Below are 22062 nucleotides of genomic sequence, written 5' to 3'. Positions count from 1 at the left end.
CTACTCACTCGTGGGAATGTGAATGTTCTAGAAATTCTTGGTGTGAGGTATTCCTTTGGATACATACCACAGGTGGGATTGCTGGACTAGATGGTAGTCCTTTTTTCATTTTTTGAGGGGCTTTCATACTGTTTTCCATAGTAGCTGTACCAATGGAATCTTGAACTAAATGAGTTTCATTAGTGGCTCTCAGGCCACTTTTGATTGTCGGTTCTTTTCAGGAAAAGTACTGTAGAGATTAGAGGCTCAAAGTGAGAAGGAGTTCCCTGATCAGGAAATATGGAATGACTGGCTACATACGGACCTTCGTTGGGGTGCCTAAAGCCTAGAGGTGGGGAAGGGGCTGGGAAGAGTGACCCTCTGTAGAGCTGCTGTCAGAGCACAAGGAGAAAGCTGGACAGGAGGTCATAGGCCCTCAATGTGAAAGGTACATTGGAGTTTCTGTGGTCAAATGTGTCTCCTACCTATTTCTCAATCCCTGGTACTGCCTGGGATCATTGTAGCAAGGGGACTGAACATAATAGTGCACATCGCTGAGTGTGACATCAGAGTGGATTCCTTTCCGGCAAAGGTGAGACTTTCATGATGAAGGCTTTACCCTATGTGAGAGCATTCCTCAGAATTTTGGACTTCACTGTCAGGAATGTTCTTGTGTTCCTGCTTCAGTCTGTGCACTGCCTTAGGCTGTGAAAAGCGACTCAGGAAAGGTGACCTTTCCCCCTCCTATACTGTGGCCTAGAGCAGTGGTCTGAGAGGGTCTCCTGGGAGGCGCCCACTGATGGTGACTGCACTTGGTTGAGTAGACCGCTCACTCTTGAGACTACCTGTGGCCGGAAAGAGGCACATGCAAGTGAACTGCTGTTGTTGGTGTGTTCTACTGATATACCAACTAGACACTTCTTCCTTTGACACTCACACACCTCAGGTGCCTTGCTAACGTCCTAAAGAAGGCACATATTGGCAATGGCAGCATGTGGGACATGGGAAATGTTGAGTCTGGGGCAGAAGTTGGCGGTAGCCTGATGTCAGAATTCTGTGCCATTGTGCCGAGCGAGGGCACACTGGGAATCCTGAGGAGTCCCGACTCTGTTTGTCAGAATGTGGTTGGAACTTTCCATATTCACTTTCTGCACTCTTCCACTGAGCACACTCTGTGCATTGGCTGGAAGACAGAGGTCCGATGGGTCTTGTCCGTGAACTGTCCATGAATCCAGGGCCATTTGCTTCCTTCGGGGCATATGCCAATGATCCTGGATGTCCAGGAACCTCCCGAGTCAGGTGCCCCAGCTGGAGGATGAAGCCCTTGTATTCCTGTTGCTGGAGAGGGCTGCACCCCCAGGCTGTTGCTGTCTCTCTACCCATGTATCTGTTAGAAAGTCTTTCTAGCAGAAAGGCTGGCTGGTGGTGGTTCCTCTTCCCTTTGAGTTTTCCTGTTGGTGGGCGTGACAGTGCCTCAGGGGGACCTTCTCTGCACTCTCAAGGAAGAAGGTGTTGGTACAACAGTGGAGGGACAGTTATGCATTTTTGTGGTGTTGTGCTACTGGAGTCAGGGAGAGGAAAGGGGAGCTCAACAGAGAGAAGGAAAAGGCCTGATGGTTTCCCCATGCCAGGCTTTTGCTTTCTCTTGATTTGGGAAATTTGGGCCCAGCAGGGCTACGAGGAGGAGGCTCTGAGAGTATAAGGAAAGACTGACAGTGGGGAGGACAAGGGTCTTTGGTGTGATGACTGTGGTGGGCATTGTGGGTTCAGGGCTCTTTCTCCTGTCTCCTTTCTCCATTCCCATGCCTTTCATTTGGGTTAGCATAGCTGAGGGACAGAAGATAACAACGGGCCCTGATGGATATACTATAAGAAGATAACGGCTTTTGTATAAACTAGGGCATTTATTGTGGGAACAGGATTGTTTTCCATTTTCTCAAGTGAATTGTGATTTTGTCTGCAAGTGAAGTCTTTGCTGTCTCTTCCTTGCTCTGTGTTGCCTAGACCTGTGACAAATGGCTGTTATGGAGGGGGAGCTCTTTGTCCAGCTGTAATGTTGCACAGCATATAATCTAAGGGAGTTCTGAGAAGGGACTGCTGTTGTTTACACTATTTTTTTTTTCCGGTGATATTTTCTGCCCTTTTCCTGTAGCTTTATGGGCTCTTGGTCACTGCTTTTGCTGCCAGGTCCCTGAAGGAACACTCCTGGTTTGTCAAATCCCAAGAGGCTTGTTTAACTTACAGAGAAGATTTGCATACATTGCAGAGTCAGAAATGGCAGCCTATTGGCTGGAGAATCCCAGGGACAGGGGAGCCTGGTGGGCTGCCATCTGTGGGGTTACACAGAGTCAGACACGAATGAAGTGATTTAGCAGGGTCGGACAAAGAACTGACCATACTCCAGAGTTTTTGAGGAAAGGTGAGAAAGAAGTCCTCATTCCTTTTCAGCATGAGCAATTTAATTTTCCTTATTTGAGTGTCCCTTACAATGTGCTCCTCGTGAGATACCAGGTCCCCTGGGTATCTTCACCGTCCCTCCAAGTGCTGATTCTAAAGTCCTGGCCAAAGCCAGACCTGTGCGGAGAACTTCCTCAAGAGGAACTTGTGGAAACAGCCCCTGAAGGACAAGTAAAAAGGATGAGTGACTGCTTGTCCTCTAGGAGCTATTTACCCATACATATGTCCTCAGGGCGACTTCTCTGTGATCAATAGGATCACTGGGGATGAAGTTTAAAACTGCTAACCTTGTTTAGAGATGGTTTAAGTCGCTCTGCTGACGTCAGCAGTCTGTTGGCAAGCGGAGCTGAACTTCATCTCTCACCCTCCCTTTCTCAAGCACTCTGAAGGAGCAGAGATCTGATCTCCAATTGGCAGAGGTCCGATTTCTGTGTCTTGTGGTGCACAGGACCTGCTAGAATACTTGGGAGGAGGCAAGGACTTAGATCCGGCAGAGTTTTACTTATGGAAGTTTAGTGTGCAGCTCTGTCAAAAAGAGTGGACAGAATGAGCCAAATCTGTGCATTCCTGGACAGTTTGAATGGTCTCTTCATCCCTCTGGATTTCAATTTGCCCTCCCAGTCCACTATGCTGACACCAGCATGCACCCAAAATGGGTTACTGAGTGTTGCCAGCCAGGCCACCTCACAGTTTTGATTTGGGTTGGTTTTCTGAGATTCCTTTGCTTCTCCTTATTCATGTGCAAGTCTACTGTACTACTTCTTATCAGCTTTGGAAAAGAGCAGCAGTGGACCCACTTCAGTGAATCCTAAGGAGATTCACTGGTTTACCCAGCCTCCCCCATCAGTCAGACAAAGCACCTTCCAGAATGCTCAAAGGCCTGTTGCAGATTTTCCTCTAGTAGGTTGTCAGAGTACTGAGCTACAGGATATGGGATGTAGTTAAAGCCAAGAACCAAGCACCTGTGCATCTCGTCCAGACCCCGGAACTGATGTGTCCTGAAAAGGCTAAGAGGGTAGATCTTGTTCTGTCATGTTTTTATTACCAAATTCTACTAATAATAAATTATGAAGGTGGAATGAAACTTCAGAGTGGATGGGTGTGTTTATGGTATAGATTATGGAGATGCTTTATGGATGTATACTTATCTCCAACTCATTCAGTTGTATACGTTAAATGTGTACATCTTTTTGTATGTCAGTCATTGCTTATACCTTAATAAAGGGGTTCAAAAATAATAAAGAAAGACCCTTCCATGATCACAAATGACTGCCCTTTCCCCACGTGTTATTAGATTTTTGAACTGAGAAGGAAGAATGTTTCTCCTTGGGGAAATGGGTAATGCCATTTACAGCTTCTGTATTATGGTTTTGCCTTGGTTTCTCTATGTATACATAGTATTTGCATTAGTAGTGTATAAGGTTAACCTTTAGTCTGTAGGATTTTGAATGTCATAGAATCACAGCAGTTCTACAGAAGTAGTCAACTTCATGCAGAGGACTTCAGCTCAAGGAGTGGCCCTGTGACATCAGCGAGTTGTCATTTGACCAGAAATTGACTTTGGGGTATTGTCCCTTTGGGAATGGCTTGGACTTTGGGTTGTTTTCATTTTGTATAATATGTGCTTTTGTGCTTCCTCAAGATATCTCCAAAAATATTGTACCCATGGGGGCATGTCAAAGTGTGTGTGTGCTCTATTTGTATTCCACAGGAAGGAAGGAAGGCACTGTCTAAGGCTCACTGGTCTCTCTAGCAGGCCTCTTGTTTGAGACCTTCCCACAGCCTTCTATTTTGTGTGTCACAGAGTTTCCTGGCCATAGCCACTTGGTTTGGTGCATTTTTCATCTTATCCTAGTTGAGCCAGTAATACTTTTATTATAGTTTGGGACTAGACCCACAAGAATGAGTGAGAGCCTGCAAAGGTTCACTGGTAACCTTTCACCACAGGGAATATAAAAAGACATACTGTTGGAACTTCCCCAGCAGTCCAGTGGTTAAGAGTGCATGCTTCTAGTATAGGGGGGAGAGGGTTCAGTCTCTGGTGGGAGAAATAGATCCCACATGCTGCATGGCATGGCCAAAACAAACAAACAAACAAAAAAAAAAATAGAGAGAGAGAGACATACTGCTGTTTCCCTGAGCTAGCTCATTTCTGTGTCTTTAAAATGTATTTGTTGCTTAAGTTTCTCCTATTTTGTTAAATACGTGTGTTCTTCCAATAAAATTCATTTGCTCCAGAAGATCTCACTTGTATGTTTTTATTATTCACAATGAACACCAGCATGATCAAGGAAGCTGCGGCTCTGTCACGTGCATTGTCACCTGAACTGGGGCGGAGCTCTAAGCTCTGGAGTCTGATGCATTAAGAACAGGAGCCGGTGGCAAGGGGATGGGGTCTCCAGGCCATGCTAAAAGTTCCCCTCTTTGTTAAGCTCGCCCTTTTGTCTAGAGAAGTATTCCCCTTAAAGTTGGTCACTCAGTCGCATCCGATTCTGTGCGACCCCATGGCCTGTAGCCCGCCAGGCTCCTCTGTCCATGGCATTCTCCAGGCAAGAATACTGGAGTGGCTTGCCATTCCCTTCTCCAGGGGATCTCTCCACCCCAGGGATCGATCCCTGGCCTCCTGCATTACAGGCAGATTCTTTATCATCCGAGCCACCTGGGGAGCCCTAAAGATAGCAGGTAATCTAATACCTCCCTATGAGAAGGGATCCTTTTAGCCACTTCATGAAGGCCGTGAATGCATATTTGGGGATCGTGGAGAAATCTTCTGATACTCCCAAGGGCAAGGAGAGGTAGGGTGACCGGCATGGTTTTATAGAAGATTCGTTCAGAAGTCAGTAGGACCAAACTAGAAGCAGCAAGCACACAGTTAATTCCTGCTGAGGCCTGCATTATAATCTCGGTCCCTTGTGCCTGAGACATCTTTTATTACACCACACCACTAGGTCTTGTAAAGACTTTGTAATAGCAGAATTACATTAGCTGGTGAGTAGAATTTTTTGGCAGTGTTCATTCTTTAAACATATCAATACACCTTCCAGTTCTAACTGGAATTTGACATGCAATTAACTAAAATTGCATGTCTTATGTGTATAGCTTACCATGGTTTAAACATTTCAGCAGGGACTTCCCTGATGGTCCAGTGGCTGAGACTCCATTCTTCCAATGCAGGGGGCCCAAGTTCGATCCCTGGTTGGGAAACTAGATTCCACATGCCACAAGTAAATCACAGCGCAGCCAATTAATTAATATTAAAAAATATATAAAAAAATTTTCCCAGAAAATAGCCTTACTGTGGTCAGCAACCCCCTGCCCACCCCCACAGGAAAGGAGAGTAAGACTGGCAGTCTCTTCTGCCTGTACATCTTCAGGGTGGCTGGGTGCCTTGCTCTTCCTTTCATTTCATAAAGATCTTGGGCTGAAGGTGGCAGCAATTCCGTTCTTACCATTCAGTCTAGAGGGCACCAAGCTTCAATGTCTCATTTCCTGCCGGAGAGGTTCATCAAGATGCAGAGCTCATATCACTTCTCTTTTTCTCTAATTGCAGCTGGAACTTTATATCCCTTTGATTATCCTCTCCTGCTACAAAATGAGTCTCACATAAAGCTGGAAGCCATCTCCCATTGGCGCTATTTCAGGTCAGTGGGTATGATTTTACCTAAGGTATTTGCATTTAGACTGCCAAACACCGTGAAATCCCACTACCATTCTGATCTTCACTGACTGGCCAAGCCTCACCAGAAGCGCTTTCCATGGAGGCGGGCCGAGGGCAGGGGAGGGCGGGGCCGCGAGCCTTACTGGCGCCTGCGCGGGCCCCACCCTCAAGAGCAGATGGTTGCTAGTGCACAGGCTTAATATGGAGGTGGAACTAGGGCTGGAGGGGCTGGAGAAGAGGGTTGGGGGAGGGGCGGGGCTAAAGGCGATAATGAGGCGGGATCAGAAACGAGGGGCGGGGCCTCGGTTTCCCCAGAGGGGTGGTGAGTGAAGGCTAGGGGACAGAGGCCAGGGCAGGAGCCCAGGACTCTGCATCTTGCAGGATGAGGGCGAGGCCCACTGCACTCTGAGCAGAGGAGTCAGCCCGGTGCCCACCCTGCCTGCCCAGCCCGCCACTCACTTGTCCTTCTGAGTTCCTTGGCTTGCATGAGGTTCTGTGAACACATTTTCCTGCTTCTTCATGCATCTCTCAGACAGATTATTGGCACCTATGCTGCAGATGATGCCTGCGACACTAATGGGAAAGCCCCAAATACTAGCCAGCATAATCCAGAGCAGCATGTTCAAAGAGTTCACCTTGACCAGGAAATGTAAGGAAGGTTGAATGCTAAGAAAGCTCTTAATTTTCTATACCAAAAGACTAAAAGAACATAATCATCTGGTCATCTGCATCAGCTTTGAAACGATAAACATGAAGGGTTATCTGATGTTACCAGAGGCATTTGCCTTTAGTCTATTACCAATAGCAGAAAATCAAATTACCACTCAGATCATTAAGTTACTTTCTCTGACATCATCATCACATATAAGGGACATACTCTGCTCTACTGCACGGTGCGTGCGGGGGCGTTTGCGCCGCAGGGGCGCGTGTGCTGCGTGGTACACCAAGATAAACCGCTCTTTGTGATAAGGGCCACGCAGAAGCAATCAGCCCGTGTCCCTGAGCAGAAGCCTTGGACACTTCCACCAGCCTTAAGCGGAGTCACAGAGAGGAGGCTTCAAGACTGAAAATCTGTAATGACAGTGCGCAGTCTTATTTTAGAAAACGTGAAATGAGGAAGGCTGTGGCCTCCAAAATTCTTCCCTTACTACCTTTCTTCTCACTGCTCTTTTCCTGAATTCCTGAGTAGCCAGGACACAAGGTGAGTTCCGGAGGGTTAACTTAACCTTCTAATGTCTTCAGCAATTCATCATATTTAGGATCAGTTCTGTCATCCTAGACTGGCATTTGGTCTGTAAAAGTATTGGTGGACAACATGCTTTTTCACATCTATAATTTTTTTTTCTTGCTGCAAAACAACTTCAAGGCAACATCAAAAGAAATAATTGTATTGGGTGAGAAGCAAAACAAGGCTAAAATTTCAACCCACTAATGCAGCAAGTGCAGTCATTTTTCCTGATAATTTTTCCTTTGGGACTTGCCATCTGAATAACACAGTAGCATCTAGAAGATTTGGATACATGTTGCCGTTGGTGGTAGTATCAAAGATAAACAAAGCCAGACACTAAAGTGGTCAGGACAGATTTTAATCAGTAACATACTATTGCAGCACAGAGAATATTCCAGCCTGACCTTTGATTTGTACAGAAGTGACTGGGTGTTTTTAAAGAGAAAATGAATGAACAAGGAAGGGTGTAAGTGGAGGTTCAGTAGAGTCAGGAAAGTGAAAAATTACAAAAAGTGGAAAGTTGTTTGAGGGGAGTCAGCCTGAAACCCATCTGGGTTTATTAACTGGTGCCTGTCAATATGTAGGTCCTCCCCTTCCACAGAACCTGGGAGAAAGGGACCCTATGTTCTGCTGTTGCCTGGAAGTAACAGTAACTTATTTTGGCAGCCTTGAGTTTTCTAACACAGGCATGTTGAAGGGGACTAAGGTCATCCTTGGGAGGAGACCCTGAGCTGTTACAAACTATTTTAGTATTTGTTCACATCTTTATTGACCAAGTTCGAGGCTTAAGTGAGAAGAGGGCTCAGAGGAGACTAGCTAGAGTTTGGTCGAGGAGAGCACCTTTATCAGCAGACCACAAGGCTTCAGTGGTATGTGATGCCAATCACAGGCCCACACGATGGAGCAGAGGGGATCTCATAGGCCAAGATGCATGGAACTGCCTCATGTGGGATGGGAGAGCAAGGCCTGAGCCACCCGCAGTGTGGACTCTTTCTTTCCTCTCAGTTCTGTCTACTCATGCACACAAAACAAAGTTCTGTTCTGGTGAGAGTGAACCGGCAAGACAACTTTGACAGGGAGCAAGAATTTAGAAAACAGTGGACAGCCTGCAAAATGTGTATTGGAGAGAGCCCAGATGCTCCTTCCTCTGTGCCCTGCTGTCCTGAGGACAGCTTGTGGATGGTGTACATTAATATATGCCCATATAGCACTCAGGGACTTTGCTCTACCCTCCTGGAAAACTCCCAGTTACTGTCCCCACTGCCAGCCTTGGAGAGGATAGGATCAAGAGCTATCGGTCTTTTGTGTCACATGCAGATAACATGTCAGTATTTTCCAGGCTAGCTTTTGGGGTGGGGATGGAGTTGTGGGTGGGGTAGACATACCTTCCTGCACTAATGCTCAGGAGCTCTGCTTGCAGAGTGGCTCAGGAGTCTATATATTTCAGAGTTCTCCAGGAGATTTAAGCTTCCAGGCTTCCAGATAGGGAGGTTTCAAGGTTCCAAGAGCCTCCTTGACTAGGCTCAGTACTCCTACAGAGTTCTCCCCCTGTCAGGGTCCAGCCTCAGCAGGATCCAGGGGTATCCTCAGGATGAAGGGCATTGGTGACAGAGAGGGAGAGAGGGAAGGGGAGAGAGGTCAATAAAGTCTCTTGTTCCTTACCGGTCAGGGCACTCTGGCCAGTTGTCCAGGTCAGGAGGAGACCAGGGACAAAAGGGTCCCAATTGCGGTCTTTCGGTCTGGTCCATTGGCAGGCAAGCTGGCCCCTGAGTACCCCGAGTGGTCAGGATGTCAGTCTCAGTGAAGAATAGTCTCCACCAGTTGCAGGAAGGGGGACCCCTTTCAGGGCCCGAAACTGGGCTCTGGTCTAACACTCGAAAATGAATTGCCCGAGGAGACACATGTGCTGACAAAGCAAGAGACTTTATTGGGAAGGGCACCCGAGTGGAGAGCAGGAGGGTAAGGGAACCCAGGAGAACTGCTCTTGAGATTTTTGTGCCTTCAAAGCACCCTTCTTCGTGAAAAACCTAAGGGAGGACCTTTACCCCCATATGGAGGGGGAGGCATGGGGGGTCGAGATCGCCCCATGCTTTTTTAACCCTGTTCTGAGGATTCTTTGGGGATTTTAGGATCGAATTTTACAGAAGGCCTAATTGGAGATGTATTTCTTAGACTTTTAGGAGCGTCTTTGGCAAAAAAGGACCAGTCCTCATTAGAATGATAGTGAGCTGCTGCTTCCTCTAAGTCTTCCTCATCTTAGGGTGAAAGTTGTTTTTCCTTTTCGTCCCCACCTTCTGGATGACTATTGGTGTTCACAGCAGCTAACATTTCTCTTAACTGTTGATAGCTCGGTTTGGACTCAGCATCGTCCTCATTTCCCTTAACTTTCACTCTTTCGGATTCATGAGTCGGATCTAAGGCATCTCTAATCATACTCCACAGGGAGAAGGTATCAGTGGGCACCTTCTCCAGTCCATGTAAAGTATAATAACCTCTTAACTGTTTTCCCACCTTTTCCCATGTATCTAAGTTAACAGTGCCCTCTTCTGGGAATCAGGGGCATTGCTCCTGTACAAATGTGAAAAAAAGATTGAATGCTGGCTTTTTTTTTACTTTAATACCTCTCTTGTTTAATAGTTGTAATATCACCCCAATAAAATTTTGTCTTTCCTTTGACTCACTGTTACCCATTTTTGTTAGCAACTAGAAGAAGAAAAAGGAGAGGATCTTAATCTTAGAAAAGAAGGAACCTGAAACGTACCCACCTTTCTTACCCTTTCTTTCTTATGCAGGGGGGCCTGTAGCGCCCTAGTGGGGTCCTAAAGAAGAAACCTGAAGACTACCCACTTTTCTCAGCCTACCTATCAGGGCCTTTTGTGATCAGGTTCTTTATGCTGTTTATGATTAAGGTGTTGTGAGCAGTCATGTGCATTAGTACGCATTTGCCAAACAAGCCAGAGTGCCAGCAAAAGGGTTTTCATTGAAACATTTCCTTCATTCCTGGTCCCTTCATAGGGAACCAGCATCCAGGAGGTTTATTATTTAGGGTTCTATGTTGGTCTTTATTTAGAGAAAGAGGAGCAGGAGAACTCTCGGCAGGCAACGCAAAGATCTGTAACAGGACGAACAAGGAAAACAGCAAGAGGGGGAGGATACATGGTTGGGTAGAGGCCGGGGTCAACCTGGAGGGTCCCTTGAGCCTGAACAGCCTTGCGTTTCAGGTCTTCTCCTCATGACCTTGTCATGGGTGGGATCTCCCATAATGACTCCTGGCACCACCCCCCCACCACATTCTGTAGGTCAAGGCCAAGTCACAGACCAGCTCAGATTCAAGAGCCTAGAGAAATAGACTGCACTTATTGATGGAAAGACTGGCATAGTCCCAGTGCAAAGGGCTGCACATCTAGCAATGGAAGGAATTGTTGGAACCTTCTTTGCAATCAACTGACCAATCTACCTAGAATCAATATTTCACCATTCCAGGTGCTAAGGAATTGTTATGGAGTACTTGGCACGCAAGGATTCACAGCTCCTCATTTAGCCATTTTAAAAGGACGTCCAAATGATCCTCTCTTAAAAGGGTGGCTTGCCATGGTTAATCACTGATTATCATGGTTAAATGGTATGTTCAAGAAGCAGGCATGGGCTGGAATTGCACAGTACCATCAGTCATACATAAATATGTTAATAATCATTGTTGCTTTTACACAACAGAATACACTCAACCAGTTTAAATTAGCAAATATGTATTAGAGATATATTAGGTTATAATCTGTGGGAAAGATAGTGGAACAGACTCTAGGTTCGGCTTCTTGGACCAACTCTGGTGGAGAGGCGAGGGAGAACTTAGAAATCACTATCATCAGATTGGCAGAACCTAAGTTATATGTCTAAAGCTTAGCAGCAAGGGAAGCTAGGAAAAGCAGGGAGTTTAGCGAGGGAGGAGGGCATACAGTTCTATGGGTTTTAATAGTCTTTTTATACAGTAGATGTATCACTCCCCAAAGAACTCCCTTCTACAATCACTTTATATTGATACCCTCCTTCCAGCAATATACTCTGGCACCCACTGATCTCTCCATAAGTCTAGTTCTGTCTTTTCAAGAAAGTCATATAAGTGGAATCATGTAGTATGCAACTGTAGTGACTAGCTTCTTTCACTCAGCACACCTTTGCAGTTCATGCAACTTGTTCAGTATATCAAGAATTCATTCCTTTTTATTGCTGTATCTCAGTGTATGAAAGTACCAGTGTTTGCTTATCCTTTCACTGGTTGAATGATATTTGAGTTGTTTCTAGTTTCTGGCAATGATGAATTGAGCTGCTATATGTCTGTACAAGTTTTGTGGAAACACATGTTTTCAGTTCACTTGGGTAAATACCTAGAAGTGGGATTGATGAGTCATGTGGCGCATGCCTGCTAAGCTGCTTCAGTCGTGTCCAACTATTTTCAGCCCTGTGGAAAGTAGACTGCCAGGCTCCTCTGTCCATGGGATTCTCCAGGCAAGAATACTGGAGTGGGTTTCCATTTCCTTCTCCAATGCATGAAAGTGAAAAATGAAAGTGAAGTCACTCAGTCCTGTCCGACTCTTAGCGACCCCATGGACCGCAGCCTACCAGGCTCCTCCATCCATGGGATTTTCCAGGCAAGAGTACTGCAGTGGGGTGCCATTGCCTTCACTTTTCATACCTAGAGTTACACTATTACAATCATTCATCATATATCGAGCTATACATTTGATCAATTGCTTCAAGTCTAGTCATCATTTTCATTGGCAGCTCAGTCACACACTTGGTAATACAATAAGAATCTTGTGAAACAAAATACAAATGGTATAGTGGAATTAAAAAGTAAATATTTTAGCCATGAGCCTCCCACACCAGTTTTCTTAAAAGATTGTCAAGACTAGGGAATGGGTCACTTAAAGCAGAAATCTGATTTTTCATGTGGTTCAAATGTGTTACGTTAAAGGATTTACAGGTATGAAAATCTGGTATTCAGTTTGAATTATAGCAAAGATATCTCCCTGAGATGCTGTAATGTGTCAAGGGCCTTGCAGTTGTGTAGCAAAGCCTTTCTCATCATAGAGATCTCAGAATTCAATAGGCTAATAGCCCAATTACTATCATTTAAAGCTTATGAAAGTTGTTAAGGCATAGATATGGTCAATTATATCCTCCAACCCCATTGAAGGCACACACACACACACACACACACACAAGCTGCTAAATGGTCATACCAGTAGAATACACATTTTGACCCATTGCCATCATACCAATGGTAGATTGGTTAGTGTTACCTCTAATTCGTTATCATGTATGACCTTAAATTCATGGGAATCCCAGGCTACACCTTCATATCCATCCCTGTAGATGTGAAGGCCGTAAATTAGTTCCACAATTCCACTGAGTTCCATACCAATCACTCTCTCTAAGGGTAATAATAGACATAGTTCAGAAAGCACCCAGGCTTGTCTCATGAGTACCAGGTGGATCAGTTTTAGTATGATTTAACCCTTCCCAACATAGAGGAGCTTTTAAATGACCATAGCCTGATATTAACCACGTAGATCCACCCCATAATTGTGGGAATTTAACTTTTCATAGATGAGAGGTTAATTTTCTTTAATTGAGACTTAGCTCATCACTCTGATTGAGTTTAAATGACCCTAAGAGAAAACTTAAATCTATGGCCAGCACCCCCAGAGCAGGTATTATTAATGGGCCAGGTGAGAGAATCCCATCTAGTGATATCATGAAGCTAGAACAGGACTGAACACTCATCTAAAATAAATTTCCTAGTGGGTATTCCTAGAGAACAGAAATCCACCAAGGTAACCCAGAAGTACTAGACAAAGGTAATTGGCTACAACCAAACAATTGGGTTGAGTTTTACTTTTTTTTTTAAGGCCAATCAGATTAGAGCTCATTTACAAACTGATCTCAGCAATCAGCAATATTATCAAAAGAAACAAAGACACACACTGAGACATACATACATCCAAAACAGACAAAGAGACCCTATAGCTTTGTTTTCCAAACTTAGTTATGCATAAAAAATGGTTGGAGTAAGATTTTAAAAGGCTTTGTTCTCCTTTTGTTCCTTTTGGTTTCAGGAATTAGGTATGGTCTAGATCCAGAGAGATCTGCTCTAAAGGTATAGGAAGAGTTATTTCCTCTGGGCAAGAATTCTTAAAGAGAAATTTTTTTCTTCAAGCTTCCTCTGGACTCTAAAGAATATTGTGACCACATTGTCAAAAATTGTATTTTTTTTGTGACCATAGTTTTATAGCCAAAATTTAGACCAGATAGTGCTCAACTTGGCCCTGATGACAAGGGCAGATTGGTCCCAGCAAGGACTGTCCCTCTGGGGAAGTAGGGGTCTTGGTTTAATCAGCCACAGGCTGTTGATTGCAGGAGGAAGTCCTGGACATAAGGGAACTTCAGTTCATTTTCCTATCCTATGTCAATAAAGATCTAATAATTTCAGGCCATTTTTCTTGTCATTGGATCATAGCTATAGATTGACCAATCATTTAAAAATATTTTCCCAAAGGGTTCCCAGGTCGGGTGTGGAACCTTAATTCACATATTAGCTCAAACAGTTTGTACCAGATGTCTGTGCACTCAAACCAAACCAACAAACCAAACCAACAAACCAAACCAAACGAGAACTTCACCAGCCAGGAGTCACACTCCAAATGAAACAAAAGGCAAAGAGATGTGCAGAAATCAAAAGCCAAGTGGCAAGAGTGCCCCAAAAAGATGGTAAAGGGATGCCCCAAAATGAAAAGCCAAATGGCATAAATGCCACATGTGACTTCCCAGTTCAATTAGACCTGCAAGCTGGCAAAATCAGTGCTAGCAGCCTTTTTAGTTCTGAGAGTTTCAAGCAATTTCTTGTTGATTTTCTGGGAAGAAGTTGCTCTATCATTTCTTGTTTTAGAAGCTGCTACATACCAGTCAAAGCACAGCCGGCCTTTTCTAATTGTGCATGTAAAAATATCAATTTTAGATTATCAAAAGAACCCAACTTTGGCCATTTTAGGTTGAGCTCTCTTTTAGTAGAATTTCTCCAATTAATTAGGTACTTGCAACTATGAGCTCCATATGTAGTGTACATGAACCTGGCTAGAGAGTTAGTGAGAGGCTGACTTTCTGACACCCCTTTATTTCTGTTGAGAGATCACTAGTGAACTTGTGTAGTGGGCTCATGTGTGGCTTGTGAGCCTAACTCTTTCAGGAGATACCCCAGAGTCATTTCAGCTCGTCTTATGTGTCTCGGATTCTGCCTCCGGCAATCTAAGACCACCATGGCTGCTCAGGTCGCTGAATGGACAGTTCTTAGGTGCGACTCCCAGACGAGCAAGTATTTTAATTAATGAGTGGGTTTCCCTGTGGGCCCACTGCACGGTACGAGGACTAGGCCTCCACCACTCCCATAAATTTCTCAGTCACTTGAGAAAACCTAAACCGGGTGCGAGGGGTCTGATCCCTTTTCTTCAGAGCAAAGCTCTCATGTATTTTCCTCCCTTTTATCCTGACAAATCCTATAAAGGCAGTCAAATTGAGGAAAAGTGTCAGATCAGCCTCTTACTTAAACACTCAGCCAAGACCATTCAGTCCCCTACAACGGAGCGACCTTGGCATCTTTCAGCCGAGCCCTGGGTATTCCTTGATGTTTTCCCAATCGAGCCCCCCTACCCAGTACCTTTCCACTGGGTGGGCAATTCTCCTGGCATCTTTCAGCCAGCCCCCCACCTAGCATCTTTTTACTGGTGGGAATTCCTCGATATCTTTCAAGTGAGCCCCACTCAGTGTCTAGACCGGGAGTGGGTATCCTTCGGATGTTTCACCTGGGCTCCCCCTAATATCTTTCCTACTAGGAGGGGGCAGTTAATCTGCTCCACCACCAAATAAAACTCAGAATCTCAATCAATATGGGAGATTCAAGAACCAGAAGAGACTTACCCAAATTCGTCTGCACTCGCCATGGAAGCAGATGGGCGCAAGGGGCACCTGCTGGTACCAAAGCTCCAGTCCCCCATGGAGTCCACTCAAAGGAAGGAAGTCCACTCTGGGTTGCTTCCTCAGTCTTCATAACTGTGCTGCTCGCAAGATTCTGTTTCCCATTTTAAGCTGAATTAGAGCCTATGTGCTGAGAGGCAGAATTGAAACAAGCCACCTGATTGGTCCCTGAGTTCTTTTTTTTTCTCTCTCTCTCCCCTCCCTGGGTTCCATAGGTACCATCTCAAGGGAAAGGGTATTAGCGTCTAGGCAATAGCTTCCTTCAACCATCTTCTTATGACTCAGTATTCATTTCAGAAGTGATCATTCTCTAGGGAATTTTCAACTAAGACACAAAAATTCATCTGCCACATACCTTGGTCCTTATTCCCCCCGGGTTTCATTGCTATATAATTGACATCCAGCACTCCCAAAGAAAGGCAATGCCAAAGAATGTTCAAAGTACCATACAACTGCACTCATTTCACATGATAGCAAGATTATACTTAAAATCCTTCAAGCTAGGCTTCAGCAGTATGTGAACCGAGAACTTCCAGATGGTCAAGCTGGATTTAGAAAAGGCAGAGAAACCAGAGATCAAAGTGCCAACCTCCACTGGATCACACAAAAAGCAAGGGAATTAAAAAAAAAACACCCATCTACTTCTGCTTCTTTGATTATGCTAAAGCCTTTGCCTGTGTGGATCACAGCAAACTGTGGAAAACTCTTAAAGAGATGAGAATACCAAACCAGTTTACCTGTTTTCTGAGAAACCTGTATGCAGGTCAAGAAGCAACAGTTAGAACCAGACATGGAACAAAGGACTGGTTCAAAATTGGGAAAGGAGTATGGCAAGGCTGTATATTGTTACCCTGCTTATTTAACTTACATGCAGAGGACATTATGCAAAATGCCAGGCTGGATGACTCACAAGCTGGAATCAAGTTTACTTGGAGAAATATCAACAACCTCAGATATTCAGATGACACCACACCTATGGCAGAAAGCAAAGAAGAACTAAAGAGCTTCTTGATGAAGGTGAAAGAGGAGAGTGAAAAAACTGGCTTTAAAACTCAACATTCAAAAAACTAAGATCATGGCATTTGGTCCCATCACTTCATAGCAAATAGATTGGGGGAAAGTGGAAACACCGATAGATTTTATTTTTCTGGGCTCCAAAATCACTGCGGACAGTGACTGAAGCCATGAAAATAAAAGATGCTTGCTCCTTGGAAGAAAAGCTATGACAAACCTAGACAGTGTATTAAAAAGCAGAAACATCACTTTACTGACAAAGGTCCATGTAGTCAAACTATGGTTTTTCCAGTAGTCATGTATGAATGTGAGTTGGACCATAAAGAAGGCTGAATGTCAAAAACATGATGCTTTCAAACTGAGGTGCTGGAGGACAGCCTTGAGAGCCTTGGACAGCAAGGAGATCAAAGAAGTCAATCCTAAAGGAAATCAACCTTGAATATTCACTGGAAGGATTGATGTTGAAGTTCAATACTTTGGCCACCTGATGCGAAGAGCTGACTCATTGGAAAAGACCCTGATGCTGGGAAAGATTGAGGGCAAGAGGAGAAGGGGCCGACAGAGGATGAGATGGCTGGATGGCATCACTGACTCAATGGACACGAGTCTGGGCAAACTTGGGGAGATAGTGAAGGACAGGGAAGCCTGGTGGGCTACAGTTCATGGGGTGGCAGAGTCGGACACGACTGAGCAACTAAACAATAACAACAATAATCACAATACTCATACAAATAGTATGTTTAAGGTGTACAGCATAATGATTTGGATTACATACATTATGAAATGATGACCACAATAAGTTTAGTGAACAACCACCATCTCATACAGATACAAAATAAATAGAAAAACAGTTTTCCTTGTGATGAGAATGCCTTAGGATTTGCTCTCTAACAACCTTCATAAAGTGTGTAAGTGAAGTGAAAGTGAAAGTTGCTCAGTCGTGTCCGACTTTTTGCTACCTCATGGACTATATATGAAGAGTATTCAGCAGTATCAATTATACTATCATGTTGTACGTTACATCCCTAACATTTATCTTATAACTGCAAGTTTTACTTTTTGACCACATTGCTCCAATGCTCTCTCCCCCCACCAGTCTAATCTCTTTTTCTACAAGTTTCCTATCTTAGTTCTTGATCCCTCTCCTGTGGGAGGGCAGAGGAAGAGTCGTTATCCTGAACAAGACATTATCATGACAATGGGACAGCCCTGGATCCCTAGTTAAAGGAAATATGGTTGCTGAGTCAAGGGGTCTCCTAAGCTGAAATAAACAGTATCAGAAACGAAGATGTACTGGTTTAGGTCATGAAAAACATGAGAGATTCAATAGCTGAACCCGAGTGGGAGAAATATTGAAAGTAAAGTTCCATCAAAATTGAAAGTAAATGGAAAGCCCTGCTTGCTGGTGCAGAGCTTCTCTCCCTTCACACCCTGTGAAGCCTCCCTCCTCCTCTACCCAGATTCCAGGTGCTTTAAAGAACAAAAAAAGAGTGCACAGGGGAGGTGCAGGGGGAGGGGCTCAAACTTTATGACTGTTGACAATGAACATCCAAGCCACCATCATACACAATCCTTTGGCAGGAGAAGCCACTGGGCACACACAGGGCCAATGGCCTTGCAGTCTCCAGGGTAGAGCTGTGGCGAGTGGAGAGGCAGAAGGGAAGACTCCCGGAGCAGAGCACTCTGGAAGGTACTAGGGGTGGAGGGAAGCTACTCCTAGTGCTAGGAGACAAAGAAAAAGGCTGACCTCCTCCAGTCCACTTCCCTCCCCATCTTCCTTCCACCCATGCCAGGAGCTGCCCGGAGCTGCCCGGAGCTGCGGTTACAACTGCGGAAGTGCAGGTGCTAAACAACTTGGTCTGTGTTCCCCCAGGGGAACAAAAAGAGCCTGAACTCAACTGGTAGAGCTTGAGTAAAGCTCTCGGTGAAGGAAAACAGCTCAAGTGATCTTGCGATTAGAGCATTATGTGCCAATTCAATCTACTGATGTGAAAATGTACAAGGAAACCGGTGTGTTAAATGGCTTGTACTGTACTATAAATGCTCACAAAGAGTTAGCAGAGGGACTCCCCTGGCAGTTCAGTGGTTAAGACTCTGAGCTTCCAATGCAGGGGTCGCAGGGTCGATCCTTGATCGGGCAAAACTAAGATCCCACATGCCCTGCAGGGCAGCCAAAAAAAAGGTCAAAGGAGATACTTCCATTCAGGGCACTTACAAAGGTAGAGAGGTGCTACTGGGACAAACTCCCCTGCTATTTGCCACCCATCATGGGGGAAGAGGGGCATGTGTGTCAGCATTTACTGCAAGTGCCTTTATCCTCTGAGGTCCAAAGTTTCCATGGTATAGATGACATCAGAATTCCTCCAAATCAACAGCCCTAACTGCAATGTTATCACACTTGTGCTCAGCTCAGTTCAGTTCAGTCACTCAGTCATTTCCAACTCTTTGTGCCAGGACTTGGCATGCCAGGCTTCCCTGTCCATCATCAGCTCCTGGAGTTTGCTCAATTCATGTCCATTGAGTCGGTGATGCCATCCAGCCATCTCATCCTCTGTCATAGCCTTCTCCTGGCTTCAATCTTTCTGAACATCAGGCGCTTTTCCAATGAGTCAGTTCTTCACATCAGGTGACCAAACGACTGGAGTTTCAGCTTCAGCATCAGTCCTTCCAATGAATATTCAGGACTGATTTCCTTTAGGATTGACTGGTTGGATCTCCTTGCAGTCCAAGGGACACTCAAGAGTCTTCTCCAACACCACCGTTCAAAAGCATCGATTCTTTGGTGCTCAGCTTTTGTTATAGTCCAACTCTCACATCCATACATGACTATTAGAAAAACCATAGCTTTGAGTAGACAGACATTTGTTGGCACAGTAATGTCTCTGCTTTTTAAGATGCTGTCTAGGTTGGACATAGTTTTTTTCCAAGGAGCAAGTGTCTTTTAATTTCATGGATGCAGTCACGATCTGCAGTGATTTTGGAGCCCAAAAAATAAAGTCACTGTTTCCATTGTTTCCTGATCTATTTGCTATGAAGTGATGGGACCAGATGCCATGATTTTAGTTTTCTGAATGTTGAGTTTTAGGCTAGCTTTTTCACTCTCCTCTCACCTTCATCAAGAGCCTCTGTAGTTCTTCTTTGCTTTCTGCCATAAGGGTGGTGTCATCTGCATATCTGAGGTTACTGATATTTCTCCCGGCAATCTTGATTCCAGCTTGTGCTTCGTCCAGCACAGCACTTCGAATGATGTACTCTGCATATAAGTGAAATAAGCAGGGTGACAATATGCAGCCTTGCTGTACTCCTTTCCCAATTTTGAACCAGTCCGTTGGTCCATGTCCGGTTCTAGCTGTTGCTTCCTGATCTCTATACAGACGTCTCAGCAGGGAGGGAGCACTTGTGCTCAGTGGGCAGAATTCAGGGCTGTTCTCTTCAGTTTGGTCAACCCGCCCCTTGATGAACGTTGTTATACTTTTACTGGCTCTGAGGCTGTTGCTAATGGTTTGGCCATTCAATCTGTCAGTTGAAAGACTACAGACTGGCAGATAAAAGACACCTCTTGGGGTGGGGGCTTGTAAACTATGGAAACACAAACTGTGGGTGTTAATGAGAATGTCTGGCTCACTCATAGGGATGCCTACAGTAAAGGCGGTCTGTTCTTTTCTCTTTTTTGGCTGTGCTGGGTCTTCGTTGCTGCTTGGGTTTTTTCACTAGCTGTGGCGAGCAGGGGCTACTCTCTAGTTGCGGGGTGCAGGATTCTCATTGTGGTGCCTTCTCTTGCTGCAGAGCATGAGCTCTAGGGCACAAGGGCTTCAGTAGTTGTGGCACAACGGGCTCAGTAGTTCAGGCTCTAGAGCCAAATCTTCCCAGACCAGGAATCAAAGCCATGTCCCCTGCATTTGCAGACAGATTTTTTTTTTCTTTCTTTACTTTTTTTCTATTTGCTTTTAATTGGAGGATAATTGCTTTACAATATTGTGTTGGTTTCTGCCATACATCAACATGAATCGGCCATGGGCATACATATGTCCCCTCCCTCCTGAACCTCCTTCCCACCTCCTACCCCATCTCATGCCTCTAGGTTGTCACAGAGCACCGGGTGTGAGCTCCAGGCAGGCAGATCCTTAACCAATGGACCACCTGGGAGACCAACTAAAATTCAGCTGCTGATCAAGGCTGCACTGACACAATGCCACCAGACATGGCAACACATCTGGCATTGGGGACTAGGCACAAATTAAAGGACTCTGTTTCTGATGCAGAAGCCACTAGCATGTGCCAGATTTGTGACTTTTTTTCAAAAGTTGGCCTGTTTGTTTGCAACAATGGGAGCCACAATGCATGGGGAATTGACTTTGCTCCCTCCTGACAGATTGACCACATGAGACCTTTTACTGTCCCCCTCAATGCCACGCATGGTCTCATCACTTTTGACACCTTTTAAGGTTATGTGTTGCTGTTTCAGCCTGATCACTTGACTTCAACTATACCATATGGCTTCTGTGAGTCTTATCTGTGTTACATTTTCAGTTCTCCAGTCCCTCTGCAGCATGACAAATAGTACATCTTTTTCCCCCCTCAAATGTCACCCAGTAATGGACCAATAGTCAAAGTATTTGATGACCATTCCACACACCCTACCATCCATTAGTATCTGATATTGTTAAGCATTGGAATGACTTATGACTCTACTTCTGCTTGGTCCACACACCTTAGTGGGGCAATTTGGTCACTGACTGCAGCTGTCCCCAGAAAGAGATCACTTGGCTGCCTCCTTTGCAATGGCCAGGATGAAAGTTCTGCATACAAGCAAGGGATGACTGGCGAAAAAGCGAAGTTGTAGGTATTAGGAAGGGACACCCCAATCATGTGACAGAGAAGGGAAATTACCAATCCCCAGCACTTTGACAGAGAACACCTTAGACCTCCAAGGATGGAGGGTGATTAATGCTGTCTTTGTCCCCTGGATCCAGCACTGTCACCTAAGTCAGGCAGCAGCTGCACTGGCAATCTGACTTGCTGCTTAATACTGTAATCCCCTTCCATGTTCTATGAAATCAGAAAAACTCACGTGGTTATGACAGGTCTAGAAGTATTTTGGTATACCTAATGCCATCAACAGCCTCCCCTGAAAGTGAACATGTGTAAACACATGATCCAGTATAACATTGTTTCAATCTAATTCGGATTCATATGCTTCTCCTGACACCCAAGTGACTTTGAGTCATGCCACGTATGAAGACTGAGGCTACAAATACTTGGTGACACTGCCCATGTGGCTTGAGCAAACCAGTGTAATGGTGACAACAAATCCTGAACTGTGCCCTTTTGGGTTGTATGTTTGTATGTGGGGGGAAATGAGCCATGGCCTCTCTGCATTGGGAACAGAGATTGCTTTTTGGCCCTTATAATTATTGGCAGTGATATTAAAGATCGTCAGGATAGTCTAAACTCCCTTTTGTGGGTTGTTATGGATAGTAGTCTGGCCTGAGACTATATCCTTAGTGTGTAAAAGAAGACCAAGTGCTCCCTGCTGGGACTTATTCAAAGTTGGGTGAGCCTAGGACTCTGGGAGGGGTGGATGAGGTGACTACTGCTAGGCAGTCTCATCCTGCAGCTTGGAGTTCTGGTGAAAACAGTTTATGAGACAAACTCAACAGATTTGATCCCAGGCTCTCTTGGTCAGATGAAGGTGGCA

General features: G+C 45.0%; 1 long non-coding RNA gene across 1 annotated transcript; it reads right to left on the bottom strand.

The window, feature by feature from the left end:
* Positions 1–1567: 1567 nt before the first annotated feature.
* Positions 1568–5595, bottom strand: LOC122690856. The gene is made up of 3 exons (XR_006340130.1): positions 5541–5595; positions 2724–2898; positions 1568–2596 (listed from the first exon to the last, which is right to left on the bottom strand). It is a non-coding gene; the product is annotated as an uncharacterized LOC122690856 (long non-coding RNA).
* Between the last annotated feature and the right edge of the window lie 16467 nt (positions 5596–22062).

The sequence above is a fragment of the Cervus elaphus genome, chromosome X, assembly GCF_910594005.1.
Source record: "Cervus elaphus chromosome X, mCerEla1.1, whole genome shotgun sequence".
NCBI lineage: Eukaryota > Metazoa > Chordata > Mammalia > Artiodactyla > Cervidae > Cervus > Cervus elaphus.
The sequence above is the reverse complement of the archived record's forward strand: the minus strand, read 5'-3'. Positions and strand labels throughout refer to the sequence as shown.